Source organism: Pollicipes pollicipes, unplaced genomic scaffold (assembly GCF_011947565.3).
Source record: "Pollicipes pollicipes isolate AB1234 unplaced genomic scaffold, Ppol_2.1 Scaffold_5724;HRSCAF=6776_pilon_pilon_pilon, whole genome shotgun sequence".
NCBI lineage: Eukaryota > Metazoa > Arthropoda > Thecostraca > Pollicipedomorpha > Pollicipedidae > Pollicipes > Pollicipes pollicipes.
Window position 1 is genome coordinate 1,777,643 of NW_023596746.1, and position 17,085 is coordinate 1,794,727.

Below are 17,085 nucleotides of genomic sequence, written 5' to 3' on the forward strand. Positions count from 1 at the left end.
TTGTGGCCATAATGACAATTTACCTAGCTATATGATTTTGGTTCACAGAAAATTATAAACATATAAACTAACACACAGCTATACATTGTTAAATACTAAGGCCAAGCAGCATAAAACAATGGATATACATGTTTGTGAAATGATTTGCCTGACATTACCAGGTAAGGCACATCAGACATAAAGTCAGACTACAAATGCTTCAAACATTTGTGCTTACCTACCAAATCCTGTTAAAACTTCAATATCACTAACACTGACCAGCATTTGTGTTGCACTAGTGATCTTACATGTTTCATTAAGAGGAGGGATGATTCCCACACATTCTCATTACTTTCAGTCATTATTCTGGTCACCTATTTCTACACCAGACCATCATTTCATTCCTAGGTTCTGGGGGCATACAAGTATAGCAACAATCATATTATTAATCACCAAACCCCATCTGCTGCCTAGTTGAGCAACTGAATTTAAGCAAATAAATTAAAATTAGCTCTCAAAAGCAAATTCATTAGACCTACATCCATCTTGGCATAGGAACAGTCACACCATGCTAGTCCTACTGCTGATACTGAGCATCGGTCAACCAATTATTGGGATGTGCCCGCAAGCCATCCTGCAAAAAATGATGCTACACTGAATGTGTCACATGTCCAATGGAGCAGCAGCATCCCTGAATGTGTCCTGTGTCCAATGGGGCGGCAGCATCCTTGCAACAATAACATCACAAATATGGCATAAATCTCTCTTGGCACATGGGTTACCACAATTTGCATGGCAGAGATTCAACATTCCAAGGAATTTTCATGTTAACAATATGTCATGAAGGCATGCTCAAAAGCATTTCTTGAACAAAGAGGACTCCAGATCAGGCTGTCACTATTCGTAATACAGGCATTATTTCCACTAAACCTCTCCTACACAAGATATTTCGTTGAAAATGCAGGGAAATCCCATCATAGCCAGGCCAGCAGTTCTCAAGTAGGAACCAAAGTAACTTTACAATGCTATGGTGCTGTCATGAAGATTGGCTTGAAAAACAGAAGTTATATGGGCGTTAGGCGAACAGAGTGCAAGTTCATTACAACAATACGCGTCAGAAGTCAACTAAATGGGAGCAAAATGACCTTAGTAATCGGCGCGCCCCAAAACCCCAGCTATCATAAGACATCTACTATAACGGGTCGTCGAGAAGTATACACTAAATGTGGCCTCATCTCACAGATCGAACATTTTTACAACAGATGCGCAGTAGTTACCTTTCCGATGTGTTACTTGTACCAAAGAGTACCTATGATGCCCAGGCCCGTATCGTTCTTGCGCCAGCGAAATCCACGGTTTGGCGAACCCGGCGAACAGCCGGTTTATGTTTTGAACTTGCAGCCAATCAGGGAGAAGCTTTGTCTTTTGTAACGGTTCCTCAAAAGGTTCTTCAACACAACAGCTCATGGTGACTAATTTATACTCACATTTACCTAACCTAGTGGTGGTCGGGAATTTGAAAAGCCACTTGTCCTGTCCACTCCGGTCTCTTCAGGCTCCCGTTTAAATAACAGAACAGTCCCACATTAGGGATGTAATCGGTATGGGATATCATAAACGATGTCTGCCCAGTGTATATCAAGCCTAGATTTAAACTGCCTAACTGAGGTTGACGATACCACTGCATACGAATGAGCGTTCCAATCAGGGACACGGGAACTATTTCAAGTTGGGGGGAGGGGGAGCATACTCCAAAATGCTCAAATGGACTCCCTAAGATTACATAGTGGGCCCGCTACATCCCGGGCTGGGCCCTTTGCAGTCAATAATGGACTATCTACAGATCAGAATGGCCCCGTATGGCACAGGCGTAGAAACGTTTCAAGGCGGGGGGGGGGGAGGGTCAGTATAAACTTCAGGAATTTTATAGGCAAGCAAGCTCAGCGACCGGAGGCAGGGGTAGAGATGGGGGTACATTGCCCGCTTTTATTTCACATAACACAGTTCGGAAATAATTAAATGCCGCGGTTCCTGTGCTAGATGTAACACCTCCAGCTGTTTCACACCGGTGCACAATCTTGCCTTCCGACTTATCCAGGCCATTTGGCAAATATGACTATCCGGCTATCTGAGATCATTCGTCCAACTGAACATTGTTTCCCTGGGAACGCAATATACTATCAGGGGGTAAGCATTTCGGGCCATTAGGGAGGCATGCCCCTCAACAGGAGGCATTGTGGAGGCATCTGCATTTGCCTCCAAGATACAACCTAGACACAGGCCGGTCGGAAACTTTGAGTGCTAATAAATGGCTTATAGGCACCAGAGTTTGCATGCGCCTATACTTCGCCGGCTGCTTTTCAAGGAATAAAAGTTGCCCACAGCATTTTAGGCGGAAACAAAGTCGGAGTTCAAATGCTTACTGCCAAAAACATTGTGACAACAACATGCAGCCAGAGTTTCTCCTGTAAAAACCAGATCACAGGGCGGAAGGTCCTTCTTTCGGTATTCCTTATCTAAGCTCTGCTCCTGTCCGCCGTCGACGGCCACTGGCCAGGCCCGGCTGTCCCCACACGGCTGACTCTGATCGAACCTTACATCTGAAACGAGCCCGAACAAATCGAACGAAACGAAAACGAACGGACCAATATCCGAGAGCAAGGCAGCACTGCATTCAGGGCCATGTAATGGCATAGGACATCTATGTTCTGAAGGTTATGCTGAGCTGCATCATTTTCATCATGAAGAAAACATCCATAACTACCGTAGATGGCTCCCCATTGATCACATATTCCTCTGGACTTTTCGCAATTCATGCGGATATTTGTAGAAGTGTTTGCTAGACAAGTTACCACTTAACATTATTTTATTAACAATTTGGGACCGACCGACTGGCCGGGCCTTACATCTAACGCAATCCTTATGCATTTTTTAAATACTCTTCCCAACCAATCGACAGCACCTTCACCCATGCCCCCCAACACCCGTTCAACAGCCTCCACCAGCCTATTCATCATTTGGCGGATCATTGCCCGCTCCAGCCTCGTGCGCTCCTCGTCAGGCGTGGCCAGTAAAGCACGACAGCGCGAGAGCAGCGGCTGTCGATCCGGCTCCCTCGGTCGAGGCCGGGGTGGTAGTGGCTGCTGTTTCTGCAGTGGCTTGGAGACGGGGCGTGTGGCAATAGATAGAAGACGATCTCGCGATCTATACCGCCTTGGTCCTTGGCATCAGACACGTAAAGCTTTGTCCCTGCCGTCTGCCGTAAGTCTTAATAAGGGCGCCAGTATTTATTTGTGTAGATTGTCGTTATATCTGACGAACGCGAGAATACACCATGCCGGAGCCGAAATGCCCAGGCGGAGTATCAGGGGCGGAGTATGCCCAAGCGGAGGCGGAGTATGGACAGAGTATGTGGCCATGGCCACGAGTTATATAGTGGCTCTTGAACACTCTTGCATTCACTTCTTTTGACACTGTGTGAGATGATATTTTTCAGCGACCCTCACTCTAATGAACTCGCATTGCCTATCAAAACTAGTGCACTTGCAAATCAGTGAGAGGGTTTTCTCTTTATACATTAGTAGATGTACATTTGGTACCACAAAATTATAACATTGTGAATAGGAACCATGTTTTCTTGAGCATATTGTAACAGTGAAAACAAGAACGGTGTTTTGAGGTACTGCATTTTGAAGTGCATTACAGTAGTTCACAGATGACCTAGGAAATTATGTACGCAATTATTGTTGTGGTGCAACTAACATTACTACTGCGAATAGACTGACATTGTGCTGTAGATGTCTAAAAACACAAAAATCTCACTGGCGTGAGTCTGCAAGTGCAGTCGGGCACAGTTTTTAAACCGCATTGATAATCATGTTTGCCTCGCGTTGGAGACAGGCCATGTATTCAGGCCACCTTTTTGGGGAATGCAAGCTTGACTCCAGAAATAGTGCAGGCAGCGTTCAATCCACGCGAACCATTTGGTAAACAGTATGACGGGGTGCTGGTCTGAGACTCATAATTAAATGAACAAACACAGTCTCGTGATGCCAAATTTCATCCAAAAGTGTCGGAGAAGAGCTTTCGGCCCTGGGCCTTCCTTGAGCATCCATTTTGACAAAACGATAGTCAAACGTTAAATTCGCGTGCTCAAAAAACATGCACACATAGCGGAATGAGAAGTCCATGGTGAAGATCATTACAAAGATACAAATGTGACACATTGGGTACTAGATACATAAACACCGTACACGCGTCATATCGTTTCCAAGTGTACAGTTTTCATGACGCTTTTGACACTTTCATCTTACATATTACTTTTACACGATACATCTTCATTAATCCCGGTCCTCGCGGCTGACTTCACCGCAACATACGTACGGGCTTCTTGAAGCTAGGTCCCAGATCTAGGACGACCGAAAAAATGGCGCCGCTCATGGGACATTTATGGGACGTGACTAGGGGCTAAGAGGAGGTGTCCGTGGTCTAAGAGTACTTCCTGAAGTCTAGAGAACGACCTCATCACTCGCCCTGATTCGCCGTTTTTCATAACGTGGGCTGATTGGGGGTGGGGATGGGGGTAATGCGACCCCCTTGCGTTTCCGAACCAACGAGAATAGACCTCATTGAAAAGAACCGGTTGACTGGTTTTAACGTGGTCTCACAATTGGTACTCTGTTTTATGCTGTTAGTTTAATAATTAAGCTATTATGGCATGATAAAGGCAGAGTATTCCAGAACATCGATTTTTTAGCTTTACAATATCATACTTCGAGACGATGCCGCATGGCGACACATAACTTAAACAGATATGCTTTTTGTTCAATTTTGAGTACACGAGGCTGTATTTTGATGTGTTTTGAACGTACATTTATCATACATGACTTTGTTAATGTGACGTCGGCTCGCGCGCGCATTCCGCGGCATCGTCGCTTGCCACCTGCCCACCCGCTCCGGCCGTAGATCTCTGCGTCGTGTCCCTCAGAAACCATCGCTGCTCCGAAAGCAGGAAAGCTAGAAACACGTTCTTGCTGTTACAACGCACGCAATAAGTGCCCTCGAAAGATTCTGAAATTTGAGCGCGTTTGCACATGCCGGAGAAGCATTCTAAAAAACCTTAGAGGTGTTGCATCAACATCCCCAATGGGTGAAAGTCAATTGCATGAAAAAGCACCTCAAACCATGGAGTGGCGGCGCCTGGCGACTTAAAAGTGTTCCTGAGATCTGAAAATATTTTTCTAAGTCTACAAAGAAAACCGTATAGAGACTGGGTGTTCAAGATGTTGAAGGGCGCCTCTAATGGTCCATATGGCGACCCGGACGGATAATCGTGAACTGCATGCACACACCTGACGTATATCCATTGTTCGTGTTACTATAACTCCTAACCAGCTCCGAGAATCACCCTCAAAACTGAACAAGTAAAATATGGGCCCACCACGAGCGTTCCTTTTCCGCCGTCCCCACCGCCAGTCAGAAAGCGTCCGAGAGCTCAAGCACAAACTGTCGCCTCTGTGCAGATGAGCTGTCGCACGTGGGCTGTCAGATGTCCTTTCCCTGGCGAAACATCGGAGCCATTCATGATTCACGGAAGCCAAAAGTTTATTCATGTGACACCGTTCACCAGATTGAAGACGCAAAGGTGCGCCTCGCTCCCAGCCGCTGCAGTCGTCGAACATCCTGCACACCATTGACTGCAGCTTGGCTAAGCCCCAAAGACGCTGTGCTCGCAACCCAGCAAAGCACCGGCTACCTTGGTGCTTTGGGGTGCAGCTAATCACGGACTTAAACATCGCTTGCTTTCAACACCTCTTCTAGAGCCGTTTACACCTGCGAGTTCGCCAGACGACGTCGGCTGCGTTGCTGATATTCAAGAAGTGAATGGTAGATGGGTCCGCACCAACGAAGACAGGCAGGCTGGCTGCGGCAGATGCATCCTTTGTAGTGGATTGCTGAGCCGACTGCTTTCCATGAACTGTACTGGAGATAAGAGAAGATGCTGACGTTGTCCAGAGCGTTGGCAGTCGTCATCTAGTAGACTGGTACTTCCTGACTGCGGTCGAAACTCTAGAAGCGAGGACGTTGGGGTCTAACTTGACGAGGAGGACCAGTTGAGCGGATTTACGTGGAACCGGAGGAAGGAGGACCCATCGAACCGGAGGAGCCGGAAGAGCCGGACGGCGGAGGCCCCATCGAGCCGGAAGACCCGGAGGAGCCGGAAGAGCCGGACGGCGGAGGCCCCATCGAGCCGGAGGAGCCGGAAGAGCCGGACGGCGGAGGCCCCATCGAGCCGGAGGACCCGGAGGAGCCGGAAGAGCCGGACGGCGGAGGCCCCATCGAGCCGGAGGAGCCGGAGGACCCGGACGGCGGAGGTCCCATCGATCCGGAGGACCCGGAGGAGCCGGACGACGGAGGCCCCATGGAACCGGAGGAGCCGGAGGACCCGGAGGAGCCGGACGGCGGAGGCCCCATGGAACCGGAGGAGCCGGAGGAGCCGGAGGAGCCGGACGACGGAGGTCCCATCGAGCCGGAGGACCCGGAGGAGCCGGAGGAACCGGACGGCGGAGGCCCCATCGAGCCGGAGGAGCCGGAGGAGCCGGAGGAGCCGGACGGCGGCGGCGGTCCGGGAGGAGGACGGGGGCCGGGGGGACGGGGGCCGGGGGGACGCGGCCTGAGCCGACGGCCAGCTGCCACCGTCAGCACCACCAGCAGAAGACACAGTGTCAGAGCGCGCATGTTGCCCAGCTTGTGATCGGCGAAGACGTGCCGACACCCCAGCCGGCCAAGTCTTTTATACCGCCCGCGACAGAGGCGCCCCACACACTCCTGCACGTGCGGCGTCGCGTGCTGCTGACGTCCGCTTTTGAGATGTCAAAGGCTCGGAGACAGTCACCGGCCCGAGCTTTCAGTCCTCCCTTTTGCCCATTATTTGGCTGCGCGACACATGTGCCGGGCGACATTCACGCGATGCGTTTTGTTCGGATAACGTACTGGGACCGTGATGTCATCGTTTCTCGGGCTTCAAGTCACCGAGATACGAACGCCGTTGACTGCAGGCAACTGCATCTGGCATTGTCCCAGCACTTGGGTGGCGGCAAGCGTGGACGGCACAGCTGCGACAGCATGACAGCACGGACTTCTGCAGGGTGATTGCGCTAATGCCCCTGATTGTGTTGTAGGAATATCATCCCGGGTGGTTTGGCGCAGAGGTTAGATTTGAGTACGCCTCTGGCGGGGAACGACCCCGTTCAGTCGTACGTGAGTTTGATAGGTCATTCTATGCAAAGCAGGGATCTCGTCCAGCGGCAGATCGGCTCCGGCTCGACAGCAACTGGCAACCGAGAGACTGGCAACTCCCTCCAGTTTATATGGAAATGGGAGCGTGCATATAGACTCGTGAGTCGATTAATGGCTTCCCAGCGTACACCACGCCGGGTCTGAGTCGATTTACGCGAAGAGTGAGTTGTGTACGATTGCGATCAAATATCACATCCACACTAAGGCACTAAGAAAGCCGCCAATCCATACACCTGGTGGATCCAAGTCGCCCTTTTTGGGGTCGGGCCAGATCGCGTTGCAAGATAACCAAGCCTTATCCTTAAGTGCATTTGCATTGTTTACCCTCGTTGACTTTCTGAATCTTTCACGACTAACAGCGAGCTTTATTTAAAATAGATCGCACACAGCAAATGAGTATTACGGCAGGATCTCATCAATCTAGGCTTTTAGAGCCTCATTGTTCTCTAACACGCAAGGCTTATTGCGTGGCGGGGAAAATACGAGCATTCCAGCGGCGGCGCTGGTGATACGAAGAGACACGATTTTCATGTCAATGGGATGTTCATGTGTTGGCAGATGCTCAGCTGTATTTCATGAACATGCGCCTCCGGAGGATGGCGGGCAGATAGTTGTGGTATAAATCAAGTTCGGTAAGAGCATTCAAATGATTACAAAAGTTCTACTGCCGAACTGTATCGCAGCCGTGGCGTTACTAAACTTCAAACACCGAAGCCAAATCGGCACCACAATTTATGAAGGCACGCTGCAGTAATGAAAGGACATCGCTAGATCTGGAGCGGTGTTTTGGTGATGTTGGAGCCCCACGTCCAGGACCTGAAATGCGAGATCTTTAATGTTGCGTGATATTTACCTCGCCTTTTATTACCCCCTGATCTACCTCGCTAACTTTAGGAGGGAACTAAGTTAGCTTGCTCTCTGTGGTGCGACAGAAAAGAACCACCCAGCTTCCTGTTGGCCCTTTGCCTGTGGAACGTCTTAAGTGACATAGTACGGATGGTTGTACAGAGGGCACTTGGTCCCATTTTTTCCCTAGGGTCCCGGGAGCCCCAAGATCGACGGCCTCTGGATCGACGGTCAAGGGTCTAATAAGAGGACTCGAGGGAACGAAGGACTAGCCAGAGGCCTCCTTAACAGGCGCCCAGGTGGCCGGTTGAATATGCTTCGCTCGTGTGTGTGTGTGGGGGGGGGGGGGAGGATAAATTTCACCCCTGAGATCTTAGAAATGAATGAACTGGAGACACTAAACTCACAGAGTGTGTTGAACTGTACACGAACTCACTTGTGTCATAACTTAATGTTTCTAAGTTATAACCCTCGGGTCAATAAGGTAAAACAAAGTCCAACCTCAGACTGGTGTACCAAGTGCCCCAGACATTCTCCTGTAACCACTGTAATCCTAGATACCTGTTTCAAGCAGGTAAATTGTGCTTATTTAAGGTCATTGACCTCGCATGACTTGTCGAAGGTCACGGTGACCAAAACTGTATAAAACTGCTTTGATTATTGCACTTGAATTAGGTGTCAAGGGTTACCATAGGCAATATGGTCCTGAAAACCAAACGTTGAACTGGGTCATTTCACGTCAGTGACCTACTCTGATATTGAAAAAGTTCATGGAAGATGTATGATGCGCTTCCTGTATTCAATAAACTTAAAATAAGCATCAAAACTACCCTACACGGCAAGCTATTGAGTTATAAGGCAGGTTGGTTTTGACCTTTGTCTGACCTATGTACCTGACCCTAGGTTGATGGAATTTGTCAATTCAATTTTTATGTTGTCTAAGAAAGTCTGTAGCATGACATTGAACGGTTCCCTATAAATTACATTCGCTGAATTCACACCCTTACAGTAACCCGCTGTGGTTCAGTGAACTTACGTGCTACATTTAAATTTCTGGTACCAAACATTCCAATACTCAATTGGCTACAGCTATGCACAATTTGGCGTTGGTACACCGCGCCGTTCGGAACATAACCGGAAAAATCTTCGGAGGTCAAATTTACCCCCAACCAAGCATGTGCCAAAAAAAAACTCCGGCCGTGCGGTCAAGAGTACTGATTCTTTAAGATGATGGCCTCTTGCGGCAATCGCGAGTCCCTGGAACGATGAGGGCCCTATACCGGTCATAGACGACGCAAACTGATCAGTTGGCTCGGTGTCAGCCTGAGCCCCATCTCATAAGCAGTGACAAGGCCGGGGTCCGTGCATGTCCGAATGCTTCTTGTCTTGGTCTCTCTTACAATGTAAGGGATGTGATAAATGACAAAAAGGATCACAGTGACACAATGGAGAGCCTCTGTGTCATCTGGGCCCCAGTACCAAACTGCGGCTCCCCCGTCCCGGTTTGGTCAGGGGCCCAATAACCGTGTCTGGGCCCCTAGAGTCCCTGGGCGGATTTTTGAATCCTTGTGCGGGAAGAGCTTCCTTTGGCATCAGTAAAGGCCTTTGCGTCGATCCGCAGTCAGCTGGCCCGGCCAGAGGCCTCCCGCTAACTTACCATGGTAAAAATGCATCGTTGATGTATCGATGCATAGTTTACCAGCCCGAGAGCCTCCACATCGACTAGGGTCTCTCGCCACCGTGTCGTTAGAGTAGCAGCCGGTAGATGCCTTGTAATGGGGTGGAGAGCTCCCCCAGCCTCAGACCGGGGGAGGTAATGCGCCCTCTTAATGCGCCCTCTTAATGCGCGCTCTTAATGCGCCCTCTATTATCCTGCCTGCTGGGGCCTCTGTCGGGGAAAGGAAACGGGCCTCCTTAGTGCACAATCCACGGACCCCGCAATGGCTGCGACTACCAGCATGACTGAATAAATGAGAATGAAGTTGGTGATCACCGAAAAAGTGAACAAGCTTCAATGTTTTACGGGGAAATGTTTGCCGAGGGCCCTTTATGTGGCACTGCGGTGTGGCACAGGCAAGATAGTTCAAGGACACGTGCTCCGCCCCCGCCCCCCCCCCTTTGGTGCCAAGGGGGAACTGGCAATCAAGGATGCGATTTAAGGCCCAGAAGGGTCCAAGAAGCTGATCTGAGGTCACATTGAGGGTCGGTCCTTTCAGTGCTTGTTAGGGGCCCTTCGATCGGGGGTCCACCTGATTTGATAAGGGCTTCTATGTCGGCCAGACACCACAGGCACCGATCAGCCGGCATCCGGAAGGGAACAAATGTATTAACACTAAAAACCATTGCCTGCAGGATTTCCTTTAACTTGTTCTCTACCCACCATTTACCCACCATTCACCCATGCACCATTTATTGCATGATTTAATCACAATTTTTAAAGGGCATTATTCTTTACTTCAAAAGTGCTTTGCCTTGTGGGCTTTGGTCTAGTTTTGTGATATTGTCTGAAAGTTTTGATATTCTTCAGCGATGTTTCAAGCCCTTAAGTCGGCAGCAAGCCGCTTTATTTTGTCACGACGTCTTATAAATCAAGATATATTAAAAATGACCTGACGGACGTGCCGCTGCAGCCAGTGGACATCGGCTCCATGCTTGTGTCGTGGCACGGAGCTGCCTGTTGCTTGAGTGCTCAGAGCAGCTCAGGCTGAGTTCGAGTCACGTGGCTTGTCTGTACCAGCATCGCTGTACGTTGTGGAGGGAACGGTTCCACTGCTGGGTGGTTCCACTGCTGGAGAGGTTGATACACACCTGAAGGAGATGGAAGAGCAAGGGATCATCGAGCGCATCGACAGTTCGGCCCGGATCTCGCCGCTCGTTGTGTCGCGCGAATGTAATGGGAAGGTACGGTTCTGTGTAACCCTGAGGAAGGTGAATGAGGCAATTTCAACAAGTGCTAACCTATCGCTGGTATGGAGGAAATGCTCAATCAGTTGATGTGCGTGTACTCAACGTGTTATGAAATATCGAAAATCTCGCCATCATTTAATATATAAATATACCCACACCCGCTTCAATTAAAAAAAATCTAACGTGGGTACCCACAGGAACAAAATATGGAAGCCTGCCGTATAAATACATTTGTTTTGTAAAGCTGAAAGGGTGCAGTTGCACCTTTCATACTGAACATTACGATCTGCGCGTGTTTATTATGAAGTGCCTAGGTGATTAATTGTGCGTTAATTCATTTCTTCACAAACTGTGGGGGTTCCTCGTCCTGCACCGCGTCCGCTCATGGCTCAGCTAAATGCAGTAGGCATGACATAGCGTGTAATATTTTGTACGCAACGAATGACAAAGTAAGCGCAGCATGACTTCAACAGGCCACCTCGCCCCGCTTCGGCCCTCAGTCCAGACTCGCGTCCCCCAGCCCGGCCCAGCGCGCCCGACCCCGCCGGTGACCTGTACGCTGGCGGCGGACCGCGGGCTGCCTATGACAGGGGCTCCCCTGCAGCACGCTGCGCCGCCGAACACATCCAAAGACTCCGACCGCGTGTCGCCGGACGCGGTGCGACCTCCGAACTCTGGATAGCAGTAGCGGTGTATCTCGGGGAGGGGGGGGGGGGGAGAAAAACTTCCCCCCGTCTTCCAGGCGGGGACATCAGTATCTTTTTTCTCCTCATAGTTTCAGGGGGCCCAGAAGAGGCCCTCTGGTATGTGGCAGTCTTGCTTATTGTGTTACTGAAGCAGGCGTGGAGGGCCCATGTCCGGTCCGGAAAGACCCCATCTTAAGCACAGAAGGGCATTGTTTCGTGTCCACGAAGAACCCATCTTGGGCTACAAATGGCCCATTTCATGACAGTAAAACAGTCATGACATTTCCAGGCACGGTATGGGCCCCTTTCTGGTGTGGAAAGTGATCACCGTAAGCTCATGAAGGACTCGTCTCAGGTCGGGGAAAAGGCCCGTCGTAAGCTCTCAAGTCTGGAAAGGGTCCATGATAAACACAGAAATGGCTCGTCTCAAGTCAGGGAGGGACCCCAGTGTATGCTGAGAAACGGAAAACGTTAGGCTCGGAAAAGGCCTATCTCACTTTTCAGGTCTGTGAGGGGCACATCTCTAGTTTGGAATGCGCTCATCGTGGGCTCAGAAAACCAGTGGCATTGAATCCGCGGGGCTAACTGTCCCCATGGACGAGGTAAGGACCAAAAACATCTTTTCCCCGATTTTAGGTGGCCCAAATGGGGCCCGCTAGATTTGGGGAAGAGATTCGTTTGTTGTGAGTCATGAAAGTAAGCGTAGAAAGCCCGTCTTAGATGCAGAAAGGGTTAATTTTAAGGCAAGATGCTCTTATAACAGTGTCGGGCACAAGGAGGGTGCTTTTCTAGTCTGAAAAGGTCCCACTGTAGACTCAAAAGAACCCGTCTTTGATCATGAAATGCGCATCGCAAATTGAAAAGGGGTTCGTCTCAGGTCTGGGTGGGGCCCATCGTGATCACAGAAAGGGCCCTCTCAGGTCTGGAAAGGGTCCATCGTAGGTTCAAGTGGCCCCATTTAAACCATGAGATGACACATTTTAGGCTAGAAAAATGGGCATCTCAGATCCAGAAAAGGCCCGACTAAACACGTAAGCCTGAGAAGAGCCTGCCTCCGAACTCACAAGCTCCATCTTATACCAGGAGCCAGGCCAAAGTTTTGGTATGAAGGATGGGGGCGGAACACAGCTTGATGAAGGGGTCTCGGTGAAGAGGCACCCGAAAAATCACCAGGTTTGGCCATTTTATTTCGAGGGCCCCAGCCTTCTTCCTTTGTCACCATCATGCCGACGAATAGTTCGCTGAGGGGCTCAGTGGGTTGGACACTAGGGAGACCACTGGCCAACACAGCGGTCCCTCATTGTCCCCAGGACTCCGACCAATGCAAAGGGTCTTCCGGCTGACAATCGTAGGACCTAGGATGTTCCCGGCTTTGGAAATGGGCCCTAGACCGCCACGGGTAGTGGGCCCAACTGTTCGAAATTCGTGGTCGTGGATCGACTAGCGGAACCTGTTTGCCCTCAAGGTCCCCATTCGGCGCGAGAGGCCCCTGATGGACATTTGCGGGCCGGGTCCCTTGATACAGCCCCTGACCAAGCCCCTGGCCACCCAGTCGGGCTCACTTGTCGGGCCCTTGATCGTCGATCCCGAAGAGCCCTAAAGACCCTTCTGGACCACAGGGGAGACATGTGTGCCCCGGTGCTCCCCCCCCCCCCGGCCTGCGCCCCTCCTTCAACTTATGATAGGTCCGTCTCAGGTCTGAGAAAATAACCTATTTTCAGAGAAGATCCACCCATGTAAGTTTAGGCCTAGAAATGACCTATTTCCGATCAGGAAAGGCCATCGATAGACCCAGAAGGCACCCGTTTTCGGTAAGGAGGGGCCAATGGTAGTTTCAGAAGGGGTCCTCTCAGGTCTGGAAACGGCCGTAATGGGCTCAAAACGGCCTTTTTCAATCAGGGGACCGGCCATTTTAGGCTGAGAAGGCAATCGTCTCATGTGCCGAAAAGGCATCTTGTGTCTTTTTGACCCGGGATGGGCCCATGTCTAGTTAAACACAGAAATAGCCCACGCTAGATCTGGGAAGTGTCATTTGTTCACGATCAGAAAAGGCACAGATAAAGGCCAGAAGGGACCAATGTTTGCTCTAAGATCTGAGAATATTCTTTCCCAGGCCTGCAAAAACCTGGGGGGGGGGATGATCCCATTCCGAAACAAATATTTTTACCTCGATGTTCTAACATTCCAAATCAGCATGACTGTTAAGCAGCCCGCAACTTTCTCAACAAATATAACTTGTCGGGTTAGAACTGGTGACCCAAAGCCGGAATATAAGTTTGCGATGTCAGTAAAGCATTGCTTACGTCGTGACAAATTCTTAAACGCAGCAGGCATCCACATGCAGTCATGCGTGTGGCGGTCCTGAACGCACTGAGAACTCCAAGTCCTGGATCTGGACCTCACTGCCGTACATCTTGACAAGCCGCAACGCGGCCGGTTGTTGATTGGTCCAAAGTCCGAGGCAGGAGTGTCATGCACCACGGTTGGTCGAGCGTCGCAAAATCAAAGGGAACGCTAGAGCTAATCGTGTGCAAACAAGCACAAAGAGATGGCCATGGTCGCTTCTGGTCGTCCCGGCACCCCCAACACGTGCGTACCGATAACACGATAGATGCTGCTCAATCGCAACAGCCCCAAAAAATGTTCGCCGTTTTGTTCAGGCCCATGAACCATTTTCCTCTGTTCGGATAATCCTGAAACTCCACTCTCATAACAGGTCACCGGATCCGGATCACGGCGATTTGGACCCGCCTAGAGAGAAGAGTTTCGATGCATCCTGTATGATGGCGCAACCAATGCTGTGAGATGTTCTACCTGCCTCCGCGGCGTCTAAGGGGTTGGTAAAGAAGAGAAACTTAAAGACAAGGCGTTTTTGGACGGATTGCGTAACCGGAATAGATTTATCACAAAAATGGGTGCCCCATTCAAGTCGGCGCCATCACCTGCGTGTGGAGAAGACGGTGCTGACGGCTTTGCAGCCCATAGCCCGGACTACCGCGAGAGGCGTCGAGAGGGAGCAGGCCGCGAATCGGAAAGCCTCCTCTGAAGTAATCGATGAGCTGCGAGACTTGGCTCAGTGCCGCGTGGCTCCCCGGGGACATTCAGACAATGATAGTCACTTGAAGAGGCTCCTCCAGGGGCAAAGCGTCTTTAGCCCCGAGATGAGCTGGTGCCTTCACTGCAACGCAAGTTTCCTGACTCACCAGATTTAAACTGAGCTATTGGACATCATGGCGGAGATGCCACAGCGACAGCTGCTCCAAAAGGTGAAAGCAGTGCTTTTCTTTTCGGTGGCCGCGGACGGGAACACCGACGCACAGCTACCGAGCAGCTGTCCGTCAGCTTCAGATACGTGGATGACTTGGTGAAGCCTCAGAAAGTCTTCATGGACTTGTAAGAGTGCCATGACGCTGTCACCTCGCCTTTGTTTGGTGTTGTGAAGGATGCCATGATCAGATTGTTTGGTGTCACGGACCCATTGATCGACCGTTGCTTTGTGTCGATGTACCTGAGCACTGCAAAAAGAAAGAACGTGCTCGAGGAGCACGTCCGGAGCGGGGATGACGGAGATGGCGGTGTCGGTGGAGCTAGAGCACGCCGTCCACAGAAACTTCTGGCGTTTTCCCCAGCACGGTGGACTGTGAGGTGTGAACCATTCCGGCGCTTCTTAGACAACCTTGATGCGGTCGTTGAAACACTCAAGGACCTATCTAAGGACAGAAGAACGCACCCAGACGCGAGAAGTCAGATGAGAGGGATCCTGGCTCGCCGCGGCGGTTTGACACCGTGTTTGCACCGTGCATGTGCATCCAGCTTTTCTCACCATGTGAGCTCTTCACTAGGCAGCTGCAGAGGCCTTCCATGACTGCTGGTAAGGTGCTCCCCGGTGCGCAGGCATCCATCAAGGTCATGCAAGGCATGTCAGAGGAGAAAGCCTTCACAGAACTCTTCAACAGAGTCCAGGAGAACGTCACAGAAGTAGATGCTCATGTTGACCCTCCAGCAGCTCCGAAACTGACCAGGCCACCGACAAGTCTGAAGCAGTGCGCGGATGCTGTGGGTGACACGGAGATTGACGGCCGGATCTCCCGATACTACGAGGCCATACTACGAGGCGGTGGACCTGATAACCGTCGAACTGCAGCTTCGCATCGATCTGCCTGCGTTGAGACGTCTGCAGATGCTGGGAGACATCCTCATCAAGGATCAAGCTAAAGCAACAGACCAGCTTCGAGAGTCACTGGACGCTCATAGGGCTCCGGAGCTGCTGGCTGCGGAGCGGAGGCCTGTCGCATCCGATGTCGTCCTAAAGCTGCTCTCGGTGGAGCTGAAAGTGCTCAGCAACGCTGGTTTCATGACACCAGGCGTAAAAACTGTGATCGATATGTGTCTGGTGCTCAAGCTACAAGGGGAGGTTGTCAGAGAGATGCTGAATGAAGTGGTGCGTCTGTGTCGTCTCATAATGACCGTATCTATGTCGGCAGTCTCAGCAGAGCGTTCGTACTGCGCCCTGAGGCTAGCAAAAACGCTCCTCTGCACGACGATGTGTCAAAAGCAGCTGTCACACCTGATTATGCCCCATGTCCATCAGGCACACGCCTTTACGCTTCAGCGTGGCCTGATCATCAGACTTTGGGTGAACTCCTCAGGCACTCCCCGACAAGCGAATCCTGTTGTTTGTTCGGCAGTGGTGTGGCAATGTCACCTACGTTACAGCGTAGCGTGGTCTCTTCGCGGCTTCCCCGCGTCAGACTGGGAACGAAGCTTGTTCGTGGTTGTTGCTAAGCATTTACGGGTGCCCTGATCGGGAGTTTGGTTTAAGCATCCTGGCGAGGTCCGTGAAATGTTTCTAAACGTGCAATGTACACGCCAGGTAGCGATGACGTTCAGTGATGTAGCCACATCGCCATGTGACAATTGACAAACGTCGATAGGCGCTTTCGACGTGAGTGAACGTGTTTTAATCCCACCTTGCAAGCTCAGACGGCTGGTAAACGCTAGCAGGCTTCTACATCATGCTTTTTCTATTCGAACTTTGTGGAATGTTTTGAGAGAATAGCGCCGTAAATGCAGCATTGTGATGCTAGATCTAAACGCATTCAAGGTCTGCAATAATTAGCTCGGATCGGCTCTATCGGCAGATGTTCTATCTTCGTGCCGCAATGGCCGATTTCGGCCCCAGGAGAAAGATGGCTCATTTGGATCTGGTGGCGCTGGGTTGGAGACCCGCAAAAAGCTGATTGCTTTCCCAGTGGTCTTCTGGCTGGTGATCAGAGAGCCAGCCTGGCACGGAGCAGCTGTCCCGTAGCCTCGCACGGCATGAAAAATGTCCCTCCGATTGGTCTCGTGTGGATAAATGACCGCAGGC